General features: G+C 46.2%; 1 protein-coding gene across 7 annotated transcripts in view; it reads left to right on the top strand.

Moving 5' to 3' along the window:
- The window catches only part of APBA2 (amyloid beta precursor protein binding family A member 2), a 228,795-nt gene that overhangs the window by 90,542 nt on the left and 123,323 nt on the right, over window positions 1-14,930 (top strand). The window lies entirely within an intron of this gene.

The raw sequence follows: 14,930 nt of genomic DNA, 5'->3' as shown, positions 1-14,930 counted from the left end.
TAACCCTAATCCGATATGTTAATACCGATACTAGCGTTACTCCTCTCGTTAGGGAGGAGTACAGAAACCGGTTTAAAGAGCCATTAAAATCGATATAAGGTGCCTCCTAGTGTGGACGGTTGTGGCGTTAAATCGGTTTTACGCTCCTAAAACCGGTTTAAACGCCTAGTGTAGACCAGGCTCAAGTTTCTCTGCAGTGGGCTGGGAAAGGGGAGAGTGGAAAATTTCCCAGCAGCAGAACAAAGGAACTAGGTGTTGTTGATGGGGACATGTAAACTTGAGGGACTTACTGAGGTAGGGATAAGAAGCTTTGGTCAGGAGAGAAGAAGAGAGACGAGCATACTTTCACTAGGGAGTGGGTTTCCAGTTTAATTGTAGGACATGCCACAGTCAGAAAGTTAGCTGACTTAGAAAGGCTCCAGGATTCTGAAGAAAAAACATGAGTGGTAGGGGAAGGATGAGATGCCGCAGAGGGCTATTTCATAGCCCAAAGAACTCTCCAGAGTGGTGAGGCACTGAGGCAGGGAAACACATATAGGTGTTATTTCTCAGGCCACTAAGTAAAGAGTAATAGCGTTTTAGAATTGTGTGTGTGTGTGTGTGTGTGTGTGTGTGTGTACAAGTGTGCGCTTTCACTCTCATGTGCCTCTGAAGAGTTAAACTGTGTAAACCAGAAGTCTTTCCTCTTTGGTGGGATTTTGGGGAAAGTACAAGAGTAGCTGGGGAGGGTTGGGTGAGCTGGCACATGTTTTAGGGCCTAGGCAATTGAATCAAGGGCTGGGGAGGTCCCCACTGCCAAGAGAGTGTCAGACATGAGGGGTACATGTGGAGTGTGTGCTCAGAAGCCCAAAACCAGGACCAGGGCCTAACTATGCTCAGCCCCAGAAAGCCAAGGGCACTTGGGAGTCAGTGTTTGGATCCCCCTCAGAGCAGTCTGGCGAGTGACCAGCAGAGGGAGCTTGACCAGATCTGTGATGATGTGAATTTTTTCTTGAAGACATGGCAGCAGCTCTTGAATGCCACTTGAAGTATGTTATCTGGAAAGATCCTTCCATCAGTGCTTCTTAACCTTTTCTCAGCCAGGTATTCCCAAAAGCAAAATCTCTGTTGGATTGAAACTTCACCATAGTTGTGGGTGTTATCTATATCATGTGCGCGCACACACTAACTCTTCGGTAGCCTTTTCCCCTTTCTTCATTTTACCTGTACTTGCTTCATTCGTTTCCTTTATCTTTATAGCTCTTGACTTTTTTTCCACACCACCTTTTCTGGCGTTCATGAGAGGCTAGCATCCCTAGTTAGATGTATGTGTAATGTATATGCACATATGTCTGACTCAGTTCAGAGTGATCAGCTACCGTGGCCACACTGAATCGATTCATGTATCATAGGTTCCCTCTTTTACTCAGTCTTCTGAGTTTCTGTTATTCCTAGGATTTTCCCTAGTCCAGAAACGAAGGGGATGGGGACCAAAGTTCCTCTTACCGATAGGACACAGAATGGTGCAAATACAGGTAAAAATAGATGGAAGGCTGAGTGGAGCATATACGATATGTTGCCTCCTACTTGGGAATTCAGAGGCCTCTCAGAGCCAGTTCCATGTATCTTGTATCTGAAACTAGAAATATGAAATATAACTCTGAGGGCCTATTGTAATTATGCAAAGTGTGGGCCATTAATGGTGGTTTGGAATCTTAATGGCTCCCATCAACCAGGACAATTGACTGGATGGCTCTGTTTGCAAGCAAGCCTTCCTGTGAGTCAGGCTGCAGGGAATGAAGGCTTGGGGTCTTTCAGTGACTTGTGATCATGTCACATGAACTGGAATCCATCTTTAACCTGGTGCTTTTCCAGTGAGGGGGAGTGGAAACCCAGAGAGAGACAAAGGATTCCCGCCTTATGCAAAAGATATATAAAGGGGTAGAACAGAACAAAGGGAGGAGAGAAGCCATCATGAAGAATCCCCTAGCTACCACCTGAGCTGGAACAAGAGCTGTACCAGGGAAAAGAATTGTGCCCAGGTCTGGAAGGTGTCCAGTCTGAGGAAAAAACTTACTGAAGCATCTCCTGAGGGTGAGATTATCTGTATTCAGTTTGATTAGACATAGATTTGTGCATTTTATTTTATTTTGCTTGGTGACTTACTTTGTTCTGTCTGTTACTACTTGGAACCACTTAAATCCTACTTTCTCTATTTAATAAAATTATTTTTTACTTATTAATTAATTCAGGGTATGTATTAATACCTGGGGGAGCAAACAACTGTGCATACCTCTCTGTCAGTGTTATAGAGGGCGAACAATTTTATGCGTTTACCCTGCATAAGCTTTATACAGGGTAAACCGGATTTATTTGGGTTTAGACCCCACTGGGAGTTGGGCATCCGAGTGTTAAAGACAGGAACGCTTCTGTTAGCTGCTGTCAGGTAAACCTGCAGCTGTGGGGCAAGTAATTCAGTCCCTGGGTCTGTGTTAGAGCAGACGGGAGTGTCTGGCTCAGCAAGACAGGGTGCTGGAGTCCAAAGCTGGCAGGGAAGGCAGGGGTAGAAGTAGTCTTGGCACATCCAGTGCCAGCTCCCAAGGGGGTTTCTGTGATCCAACCCGTCACACATTCTTTCTAAATCAAAGGAATTTCTACTGAAAATTAGTGGTAGGAGCAGCCTTACTTTCTGTTCTGTGCTATCCTCTACCAGCAGAAAGAGAACAGAATGCAAGCTCCTTGTCTCCTTCACATGGAGACCATGTTTTGTGTGCCCCAAATGCTTCATTTTTCCTATTAATCAGTCCCCATTGGTGCTGGGGGTCCTGCACCTTGGTTTATAGTAAAGGCCATAAGTCCTTCAATCTTGAGGCATTTCCCAAGTCATGTTTCACCTTCCTGTATGTCTCCAGGTCAATAGTGCCTGTTTAGTTCTGATGGCGTTTGGTCGGATTAACAATTGTCTTTTATATTCCAGTCAGAATAGGTTTCATCTCATTGTTGTGTAGCTGTTGGCTCTATACACCCCCTATGTGTAAATAATATACATGAAACCCCATAAAAAAATCAGTTTAGAGCAGAGGTGGACAAACTGCAGCACACAGACTGCTTCCGGACTGTCAGACGTTTTTATCCGGCCCTTGAGCTCCCACCGGGAAGCAAGATTGGGTCTTGGCCCACTCCGCCCACCTGGTGCTCCCAATGGGGAGTGGGGTCGGGGGCTTGCCCCACTCCGCCCGGCGCGCCCCAGCCCCTGACTCGCAGTTCTCTTAATGAGCACCATCTTCCGGAACGCAGCGCCACACTGCACAGGTGCGACTTCACTGTGCGGTTTCTGGGATTGGAACCCTGCCCCCACGTGGCAACCCTCCTTCCCCCTCCATCCCCACGCGGCAGTGCACCCAATACGGCCCCAAGCTTGAGAGCCTTGAAGCCACTCAGGGGCCACACCCGTCCCAGCTAGGATGCCTCCATCCGTGGCGGTGCCTGGTATGGCCGCCTTGGTGTCACTGCTGGCAGAGCCCTGAGGAGTCCCCCGTACCGCCCCTGTAGAGCCCCCCACTCAGTGCCACACCACATGATCCCTCCCTCCCCCCACCTTGGTAACATCCCTTATAGAGCCCCACCCCCGCTATACCCCATAGAGTTCCCCTCCCCCACTGCTCATTCATGGCCCGCCATACAATTTCCATACCCAGATGCGGCCCTCAGACCAAAAAGTTTGCCCACCCCTGGTTTAGAGGAAGAAAAAGTAAATATTATTTTTGTTTCTAAAATAAAATTAAGACTCTGAATATATATGGGACCAAATCCAGAGATCCTTCCTTAAGTTTTAATTCAGTCTTTACTCAAGACCCATATATGTCATTTGGGAACTTTCCTAAGTAAGAAATAAAAAAATATTTCAGGATAAGTCAAAGGGAGATAGATCTTTTGTGTACAAAGGTACCATTTTCACATGCTTGAATTACACTTTACACCAACTTTATAAAGCTGGTTCTTGTTGCATTTATTGCTACCTGTATGGAGGGAAAATTGGGAGAAGGAAATTTCATTCTTTTGAGTGTGTATTTTGGTTCTTATTTCCCATTTTAAAGAATTGGCAAATACTATCAGAATATTTGAAAATAAAGAAAATATTCTCAATTGTGGGGTTACATTATCCCTATGCTGCCTTGGTGGAAACTTACAGCAGCAGCACATCAAAAACAGAGGAGTTAGATAAAGTTGTTATGAGAAAGCTGAGAGCTAGCCCGTGGGAGACAGATGCCAGGTGGCCTAGCTGGGATTAGTTTCAAGGTGATAAACAAGTCCATAATCAGATGAGTTGCATGGGAAATGGCCATGCGTGTGAAAAGCGTGTAAGCAAAGGGCCATGCGTGTGAAAAGCGTGTGTATCGGACAAAGAACCAATCAGCAGCAATGTGATGTTGGTGTGTCTGACGTTTGCTAATATGGAGAAGCCTATATAATATGATGCATTGTACATAATAAACGATTCTGCTTGCAATCATATTGGTTGTTGTGCTTTATCCTGGCCCGCATGAGATGCACTGAGATGCAACACATGGTGACCCCGACGTGATTCGAATCGGATTGAGTCGTTGTCCTGAACAGGCGGGAGAACAGCCGCGGCAGGAGGTACTGGGGAAGAGCCAGCTCCTGGGCGTCCGGAAGGGAGACGCATTTGAGCTCAAAGGTGAGCGGCTAGTGAATTATGAGTACCGCTGCATCAGCGGAAGAAAAAACGGTGCATGAATATTTGATACGCATCACGGAACGGCAGGGAGAAAAGCTCCCCTCTGATACGTTGTCCCGCCTGCTGCGGTGGGGACAGAGAAGGGGACTTTTCGTTAAGCCGAGTACAATCTTTGATAAAACTGTCTGGGAGCGGCTAGGCTCCGAGCTGGGGAGGCTCCTCCTAACCGCCCTTCGGGCCCAGGACGAGGAGGTGCTCCGCTGGAAGCGAGCCCTGGACGGGAAGACGTTGGAGTGCACGGCACAGGCAGAGGCTCGTGCCGTGGCCCCGGAGGTCGTTCGGACCTACAAGCAAGTAAGTTGTTTTGGCAGGAACCTGGAGAAGGCGTCCTATGCTGGCTGGTCTGAGCCTGGGACAATGCCGGGAAAACCGTTATGCTTCTCCGGTATGAGCTGCAACAGCTGGGTGTTCTGACACAGGATTCACAGATTAAAAGAAGCCAAGCAGGGAAGGAAAAAGAACAGAATGAGTTAACCGAAGAAATCTTTCTGGCCCCGGTCAAGGACACACGGCTCACAGCTAAGACTTGGCGGACAGCCAAGACAAAGGGGGGCTTGACTGGGCCCAAAAAGCTGTGAGAGCTGAAAAACCCTATCAGGCACTAACGGAATGTGTTAGCTGTCTCTTTTTACAGGTATGGAAGAGCTGCCCAAAGACCCTAGCAGCCCTCCCACTCCTTGGAACCAGAAGACTGACTGCTTGGACCCATGATTTTTACTGCAAAAAGACCCCTTCACATCAGGAGAATTCTGCTACTGATGATTGGCCTATTTTTTTTTTTTTAGCTCCATTGTGCTTCTAAACAGCAGGAAAAAAGGACAAGGTGACGTGCTGGCTAACCTCTCCCTTGTCCGCTGCAGCCCCCATTGTGTTGTTGGATTTTTTTTTTTTGAAAGAAGCAAAACCACTACAGGATGATGTCCTGGTAATCTTCTCCGTAGAAGCTGAACCACGACGGTGGTGGAAAAGAAGAAAAAACACTCACATCACTGACATTGCCAAAGTCCAGAAATTCCTGACTAAAAGGACATTGAGAACTGATCCTGGTGAAGAAACAAAGAATTGTACACTGGCAGGAAGAAATTTGGGACTCCTGCTGAGAAATGTGGTATTAATTGGATTTTGGGGTTTATTTTACAGGCTGCGCCCTGTGTTCTGGAGAAATTTTTTTTTTAGCATGTATTGCCCTCCCTAATTGGATTGTAAATGATATTGCCCTTATTTAGTTTCCTATTGTTGGAGCTTCGCTAATTTAAGTACAGGCTGGAGTTGGTGAGTTACATATCATTTTCGCCATTGGTTTTAGGATCCAAAGGCTACTGGCAGAGATGGTATGGGCTATTACTGAGGCTGAGAAAGCATTGCAGTGGGAGCTAGTACGTTTGAAATCCTGAATGACCAGCGGATGGCCATTCGGAGTGATTTTAAGCACCAGGATGGCCCACTGCCCTTACAGATATATTAGGAGTACCATCTGATCTGGGGTTGTAAAGACATACTTGGACATTGTCTGGGTGGAAGTGTGTATATTCGCAGTGCTCCTCCCCAGCATGTGGACCGGTTGGGGGGTGAGGGCTCTCACATACCGAATCCTGCCGGGTCCTTGGGGAGGATGAATGTGGAACTAATTACCCCCTCATTACTAACCCCAGCTTCCTAGAGTTTAATTGTTTTTTGTCCTCAAAGTTTGAGAAAACTCAGCCAAAAGTTTGTTGAGTATTCTCAAAGGGGGGAGGAGTTGGTGTTACTAGGCATAAATCTAGGTAACTCGGGTGATGGCTTTGGGCCTGTGTGACCCAAAGTACCTTTATGTAAAGTGCTTTTGTTAGCCTTACCTGATTTTTGTAATTTCTTGTGTTATGTGCTGACTAGTGGCAGTTGCAAGGCTGTTTGATACTAGATGTAGCCAATATTAAATAAGATAGGCAGAAAGCAGATGTTGTAATTAAAGTTATATCCATGAGAATGTAGCCCCCACGGTGGGAAAGTACAGATAATTGTTCACAGAAGAGACCAGAAGGGTGGGGGCTAGTTAAAAAGCGCACCCTCCTAGTTAAATTGATAGTGGAATAAGTTTGTGTCCATGAAAGGGAACGGTTCAGAGAAAAAAGGATCGGGCCCAGGCGGGCAGGCAACAGACAGAGAACTTGGAGAGGAAAAAAGGATCGGGCCCAGGCGGGCAGGCAATAGACAGAGAGATTGGAAAACTGGTTGGAAACCTTTAAGGGTGTAGTGGAAAGAAGAAGTGATTAAGCACAAGCATGGGGATTTTAAATATTCAGGAGGATACTTGAAATGGTAATTTAAGTTGAGAAAAGTGGTTGTTGGAGAACTAAGGGAGTGATTTAAGGCACAGTGAAATTTAACTTTGTAGTTGCTGGAGAAAACAGCAGTTGAATTTTGTAAAGATGCTAAAGAGAAAAGTTTTTGGTGTCTTTGAAATGTTTGTAAAAAATATTTAGGCAAAGAAATTAGTTTGCTATTGTTTGGCTATGAATAATTTTGTTAAATTAATTAAAGAATGTATACAGTGCTATGTAATTAAAATTGTATTAGGCTTTAAGGGCATTGTAAGTGGTAATATTTTTTTTTAGTGTTTAAAACCAGAAGTTAAAAGTAAAGAGCAAGCCAAAAAGCATTTGTATTAATGTTCCCCTGTTTTGCCTAAAAGTAATAAGAGTATTTGTATATTTTAAGTAATGATTGATTGCCCAGTAGGGGTAGATTTGTTTTTGTTTTTTAGATAATTAAAGAAAATTAATGCCAGCTGCACAGCATTTAATATACCATGCATTTATTAATAGAGTAAACATTAAGTTTGGTGTTTTATGTTTTGTTTTGTGATGTTTGTTTTGTGGCCAGAATTGTTGTGTTTAATATTTTTATGAGATGGTTTGATTTGAAATTAAGCTAAAGAGTTAGATTGAAATGCAGATACTGGTTTTATTTAATTTAGAATACAAAGTGTTTGGATACATTAGAAGAAAAATTGATATGCTAAGGTTTAATGCATTTTCTTAAGTAAGAGAGAAATTTTATTGGCCAACTCTTTTATTTTGGAATGGTTATTAAAATTTGCATACCAATAGTCTTGGAAAGCAAAGATATGGTTGTAAGAATTTTGAAGGTATGTGTTGTATAAATTTATTTGATTATTTGTATTTTATGTATGCATTGCTTTAGCAATTGCAGGATAATATGGTATAAGCTTACGCGTGATTATAATCCTTTGTGGGACTGGCTTAATGGCCTTGGCTGGCCCACTTGGGTTATTTTTCTTCTCCATATGGGAATAATTGCGTTGGGAGTTGTTTTTTGTTTTTTATTTGCTTGCCCTGTTTTGTACGCCCTTTGCAATGAAGTTTGGAGAGATTTATTGAATGTTTTTATTAAGAAAAGAGGGGGAGATGTGGGGTTACATTATCCCTATGCTGCCTTGGTGGAAACTTACAGCAGCAGCACATCAAGAACAGAGGAGTTAGATAAAGTTGTTATGAGAAAGTTGAGAGCTAGCCCGTGGGAGACAGATGCCAGGTGGCCTAGCTGGGATTAGTTTCAAGGTGATAAACAAGTCCATAATCAGATGAGTTGCATGGGAAATGGGAAATCAGTAAGCAAAGGGCCATGCGTGTGAAAAGCGTGTGTATCGGACAAAGAACCAATCATCAGCAATGTGATGTTGGTGTGTCTGACGTTTGCTAATATGGAGAAGCCTATATAATATGATGCATTGTACATAATAAACGATTCTGCTTGCAATCATATTGGTTGTTGTGCTTTATCCCGGCCCGCATGAGATGCACTGAGATGCAACACTCAATGGACATGCAGTCTTTTCTCTTGTCTTGACAGCATAAGGCTAATTCCTGTTGACACTGCACACAGATGTTCCCACCTACCTCAGAATGTCTCCTTGGGCAAGTACCTCAGTCAGGATTTGGATAATATCTTTCCCAATTACATTCTACAGTAATTGTGTCTTGCTTAAATTTCAACCATTTTTCAACCAGTGTGGCTTTCTATAGCTCTAAGCATTGTCACTGGATTGTGTTTGACTGGATTGTATGACCAAGCCCCTTCCTGTGGGGTGTGGAGGTATATGTCTCTGATGAGAGAGCTTCCAGAAACATTGTGCCTAAATCAGACATAATGCCTCTGGGTGCAACGGGTTGCTTGGCATCCTCGCTGCCAATTTAATGGGTGCAGCTTACCCCCATGGAGCTAGCTCTTCTGGACAGTGCCGTGGCTGTGACCTGGCTCTCCCTGCTTTCTTTCAGAAGACTAGTGTTAATATTGGCAGCACTGAATTTAGGTAATCTTGAGAACCCTCAAGCAAAAGATTGAGTGAGGTGCCTATATCCATTTCCGCCCCCCCCCGCCACCCCCTACCTCCCTTCTCTCCTTATGAACTCACTTAGGACAGACACAGTCTGTCCCTTAAGATTCAGTGCTCTGTCATAAGTGTCTAATTTAAAAAGAATTCCCTGTGGTGTACATAACAGAAAATTAATTTTGAGGAGGTATGTGCACAGTTGATCTGTTAAGAAACACAAGGATAATTTTGTGCTGAGTCAGTGAAGAAGGTGACCTTGCTATTGAGATAAAATATTGCTCAGGAAATTGGAAAAGATAAACATGGAAAGCATGAAAATTAGCAGGAGGTGGAAGGTTTCACAGATTTTTCTGAGTTATCTCTATAACTGACAGGGAGAGGCTCTGTGAAGTATTGGACACAATTGTACAATCAGTTCTAAAAATGTCTTAAAATTCAATCAGAGCTTTGAATGATTGCAACATTCTCTATTGTGGTGTGTTGGCTATCTTAAATGATTTTGGTTTAGGTTGGAACTTGGAACATGTGTTTTACTTTCATTGAGTAACAATGTAAAAGGGAGAGCAGACCATTTTCCCTAATGGCCAGTGAACCAAGGTATTTCTGAAAGTGTCCTTTTTGAGTTACTTAAACAAAATCTTTAGTATGAAATAAATTAAAATAGTTAAATCTCCTTTGTGCAATTCTTTTTATCATTATGTTTAAAAAAAGAGGGTACTTTTGAGGGCAGAACGTGAGGGATTCTGCTTAACTATTTGGAAGTGAATTATCTGAGGTTAGATCTAACTATCTCCACTCCGAAGTCAGTCCATAGGATCTCCTTGCCTTAATTTTGGTGATGCATTCCCTTGTACTATTCTCCAACATGTGTTCAGACAGAGGGTTGTCTTTGTACTGGCGGGGGGAGGTGCTCAAAGATGCCAGCTGGCTGACCCTGCTCAATTGTTTTTCCTGTACTTGGCAGGTAGAGGCAGCTTTTCTGGCTGTCTAGGATGATTTTATTTGTTTCCAGTTGGTGAATTTGTTCCCCTCCATTCTTACCTTTATTGCAAGATTAAAGTTACTGTTTTAGGCATCAGTTCTGCAATTAGAACAGCGCACAGTAGCGCCTGTCATTGGTGCAGAGCCCCACTAAAGTCAGTAGACTTTCATATAGGTGAAAGAGCCCCTGCACAGACCAAGTTGCAGAATTGGGGCTTTAGTGGCAAAACCTTCTTCTGTTTCCTCCTCCTCTGGCTCTGGGAAGGTGGCTGACCTGTTTCAGTGTATTGTTTGGGGGTTCTTGCAAGCAGTTAGACTCTTCCCTTTGGGTACAGTAGTGGACAAAACATATGCCTGTTTCGCAGCACTATGGAGGGACCAAACATTTTAGTCTGGGTCCCACAATCTATTGATTTGAGCAATTGTCGGATTGGGCCCTGTAGATTTATTATTCCTCATTGAGGAATTGCAGGATTAGACCCTAAAGAATTCTTAATAATGTATGGTATCTAGCTTTAATTTTGTGCCTGTTCTATCATTTATTTTATTTATTTATTATTTCAGTTGTCAGATTCCAATTACAGGGCATTTTTAGAACATAATTTAAAAGGTAATTATCTAATTTTAAATGCTCATTAGATTAAACCAAACATGACAAATACTGATGGTTATTAAACCAAAAACATGCAGTTCAGAATGAACTTGCATCTTCTAATATGAAAAAGAAACTTGCGTTTCTTGGGTTTTATTGTGGGAGGACTCTAAGTCTTTGTAGGCTATCACTTATACCTTTGAGTAAATGGAAAGAAAGAACAGATCTCTGTTTTTGCTGGAGTGTCTCCTGGGGTTGCCAACTTTCTAACCACACAAAACTGAACACCCTAGCCCCCCGCTCACTACATTCCCTGACCCTCAGTGGCTTGATGTCCCCCATCCTCACTCACTTTCACTGGGCTGGGGGTTGGGGTGCAGGAGAGGGTGAGGGCTCTAACTGGAGGTGCAGGCTCCGGGGTGGGGCCAGAAATAAGGGGTTCAGGGTGTGGGAGTGGGCTCCAGGCTGGGGCAGGGAGTTGGGATGCGGGAGGGGGTGAGGGCTCCAGCTGGGGGTGCAGGCTCTGGGGTGGGGCCAGAGATGAGGGCTGGGGGTGCAGGCTCTGGGGTGGGGCCAGAGATGAGGGTTTGGGGTGTAGGAGGGGGCGCCAGGCTAGGGGTTGGGGTCGAGGGATTCGGAGTGCGGGAGGGGGCTGCGGGTTGAGGCAGGGGGTTGGGCTGTGGGAGGGGCTACAGGCTCTGGTCTGGGAATGCGGGCTCTGGGGTGGGGCTGGTGATGGAGGGTTTGGGATGCAGGAGGGGACTTCAGGATGGGGGGTGGGGCCGAGGGATTCGGAGTGCAGGGGGACGCTGTGGGTTGAGGAAGGGGGTTGCAGTGCAGGAGGGTGTGAGGACTCTGGGGTGGGGCTGGGGATGAGGGGGTCAGGGTGTGGGCTGGGACCCTGGGCTGGGGCAGGGGATTGGAGTGCAGGGGGATGAGGGCTCTGGGCTGGAGATGTGGGCTCGGCGGGGGGGGGCAGGGATGAGGAGTTTGGGATGCAGGAAGGGGCTCCGGGTTTGGGGGAGGTCCGAGCTGGGGCAGGAGGTTGGGGCATGGGCTTACCTTAGGCGGCTCTCGGTCAGTGGCGCAGTGGGGGGGCTAAGGCAGGCTCCCTGCCTGTCCTGGCACCGTGCTGCGCCTCGGAAGTGGCCAGCTGCATGTCTGGGTCCTAGGTGGGGGGCCAGGAAGCTCCACGTGCTGTTCTCACCTGCAGCCACTGCCCACCCCCCAACTCCCATTGGCTGGTTCTCGGCCAATGGGAGTGTGGACCGGTGCTCGAGGTGGGAGCAGCACATGGTGCCCCGTGACCCTCCCCGCCTAGAAGCCAGACCTGCTGGCCGCTTCCGGGCCGCAGCATGGAGCCAGAACAGGTAGGACTAGCCTGCCTTAGCCCGGCAGCACCACCGACCACATTTTTAAGGGCCCAGTCGACTGTGCTGACTGGTGCCTCCAGGGTCCCTTTTCAACCAGTGTTGTGGTTGAAAACATGATCACCCAGTGTCTCCCTCAAGCAAATGTGGTTTTATAATGCTAAAGATGAGGTATTTTCTACTGAGGTCATGCAACACATGAAGTATATTTAATTATATGTCTTTTTTTAATGTGGCTTAATAGGAACGTGAGGAATTCCACTGCAAATTACCTATTACTTCCTTTTGTGTATTTGGGGACCTGCATTAGGTATGTGACTAGTCAGTACGAGTTAGTCATTTTATTAATTTGCTGTGTAGGCCCTCCCCTATCACATGGTTGGAAAACAAGCCACCAAGGTCTGGCATCAAAATTGTCTCCTTTATGACAGTGTAAAGCACTCGTGCTAGTCAACTGCTCTTCCCCTTTCCTGGTAGTTTTATTTTTAACCATATTTAGTTTAAAAGGAATATTCCTTACTTTAATCAACCCTTTCTTTAATTATTTTTTCTTCTTTGTTAGAGGACTGTTAGGCAGTGCTGTCTACTGATTGCAGCAAGATACTAGGAGTCAGGTTTCCTGTCTCTGCTACTTAGCCATGGCATGTCTTTGGGCAAGTTATTTAAACCCTCTGTGCCTCACATAACTGGTCTATAAAATGGATAATTATAATGCAGTCGCTAACGTAGCTCAGAGGTGGTGTTAGGCTTATATAATAAAGATGCTTCCCAACTTATGCAAGCGTTCCATTCCGGAACACCTTGCGTAAGTCAAATTTTGCGTAAATTGGGGCGCATACCCGTCAATTACATGCAAAAAAAAAAAAAAGTTTACAGAACTTTTTCCATAAGTGCGGGTTTGCATAAGTTGGGTTTGCGTAACCCAGAGAGCGTATTTGGAAGCACTTCTTAGACCCTAGATAAAAGGTGCTGTTCATAGCCAAAGTAGTAGTAAAAGATGAGACACATTTTTTTGAAACTGTAGTGGCTGTTGTATGGGCTGTCAGGATCAGGATCTTGTGCTAGCTGCAGTACAGACACAGAGGTGAATATACTCTTTCTGGAAGAGCTTCATTTTGTTATAGCCAGAAGTTCAGTGAACAAAGTACATACATGCATTCTGAGCAGTGCTTCTAACCTTCAGGCAAATAAAAAGCATACCACGTGGGTGTTGGTTTAGAAATCTCAGACAACTTGTAGTATCTATATTGTGGTGGAGTTCTATAGCTCTGGCCAGAATCTGTGCAGTGCCTTGTGCGCTGTGTTTCTAGCATAAAGAAAAACACAAGCCCTGCCTCAAAGACCTTTTAATGAAATGGACAAAAATAGAGTGGGAGAATGAATATAACAAATAAGTACAGTGGTGGGTGATGACAGTACATGTCATTTTAGGGTTTCTTTTTCTGTATAACTTTATATGATCACTTCCTGACTGTATTGTTTTCCTAGACTATATTTTTGTGCGTAGTTCTTTTAATCTTGCCTGTTTACTTTGCTGGTCACTTTAGCTCTTGTTCATTTTCTTCTTTTTTATTGTTTTATTTTAATTTAATTTGTTCCTCTTCCCTCTGCAAATATTGACCTTTGATACTTTATTGTTCTAGTAATTGTCAGAGGCTGGCTGGCCCTTTCAGTTGATCCTGAGCTGGGTTCAATTACAATTAATGATCCCAGCTGTGGAAGGGTCTGGAACAGGAGTGGGCAAACTTTTTGTCCCGAGGGCCACATCTGGGTCTGGAAATTGTATGGTGTGCCATGAATGCTCATGAAATTGGGGGTTGGGGTGTGGGAGGGGGTGAGGGCTCCAGCTGGGGGTGCGGGCTCTGTGGTGGGTCCAGAAATTAGGAGTTCAGTGTGCGGGAAGGGGCTCTGGGCTGAGGCAGGGGGTTGGGGTGTGTGTGGGCTGTGGGGTGGGGCTGAGGATCAGGGTTTGCAGTGCAGGAGGGTGCTCTGAGCTGGGACCAAGGGTTTGGAGGGCAGGAGTGGGAGCCAGGTCTGGGGCAGGGGGTTGGGGGTGCAGGCTCCAGGTAGCACTTACCTCAAGCAGCTCCCAGAAGCAGCGGCATGTCCCCCTCTCTGGCTTCTACTCGGAGGTGCAGCCAGGCAGCTCTGCAGGCTGCCCTGTCCGCAGGCGCCACCCCTGCAGCTCCCATTGGTCGTGGTTCCTGGCAAATGGGAATTGTGTGGGTGGCGCTTGGGGCATAGGCAGCGTGCGGAGCCCCTTGCCAGCCCCTACAGGTAGGAGCTGGCGGGGCGACATGCCGCTGCTTCCAGGAGCTGCACGGAGCCAGGGTACATGTGGAGCGGGGCAAGCTCCCCGGCAGGAGCTCGAGGGCTGGATAAAAATTTCAGAAGGGCCTGATGCGTCCCCCAGGCCGTAGTTTGCCTACCCCTGATCTGGAAGAAGGACATAGAGAGGGAAGAGAACTCAGTGAAAGGGGAGACCCCTCTCTCTGCGTAGGCAAGCTGGAGAGAACCACGGGGAACAGATTAAGCTACTGTGGAAGTGTAGCAGGGTGGACCCTGCTCCTGCCCAGAGGGGCTTGAAAAGCTGCCTGCCAGGGCTTGAGAGGGGTGGCTCTGGAAGCTGGGCTGAGTAAGGAAGTGGCTGCAGCTGAGGCCACGCCCCAAACTGAAGCCCTGGGGCTTATAAGAGGGCAGGGAGGCCAGAGCCCAGACAGTCTCCCTCTGCCTTCAGAGAGGGATGGGCCTGGCTGCTTATGAGCAGAGCTAAAGTACCTGGGTGAAGCAGGGCTGGGAACAGGCTAGGGAGCTGGGGAGCTCGAGCCAGAAAAACCCCAGGCTGCAGCCTAGCGGTAGGCCACAGGTACTGGGGGTTGCAAGGGGCGACCCAGGGGTAGGAAGAGCACCAGGTCC

Source organism: Mauremys mutica, chromosome 11 (assembly GCF_020497125.1).
Source record: "Mauremys mutica isolate MM-2020 ecotype Southern chromosome 11, ASM2049712v1, whole genome shotgun sequence".
Classification (NCBI taxonomy): Eukaryota; Metazoa; Chordata; order Testudines; family Geoemydidae; genus Mauremys; species Mauremys mutica.
Note: the sequence above shows the minus strand (reverse complement) of the source record. Positions and strands in the feature narration are given on the sequence as shown.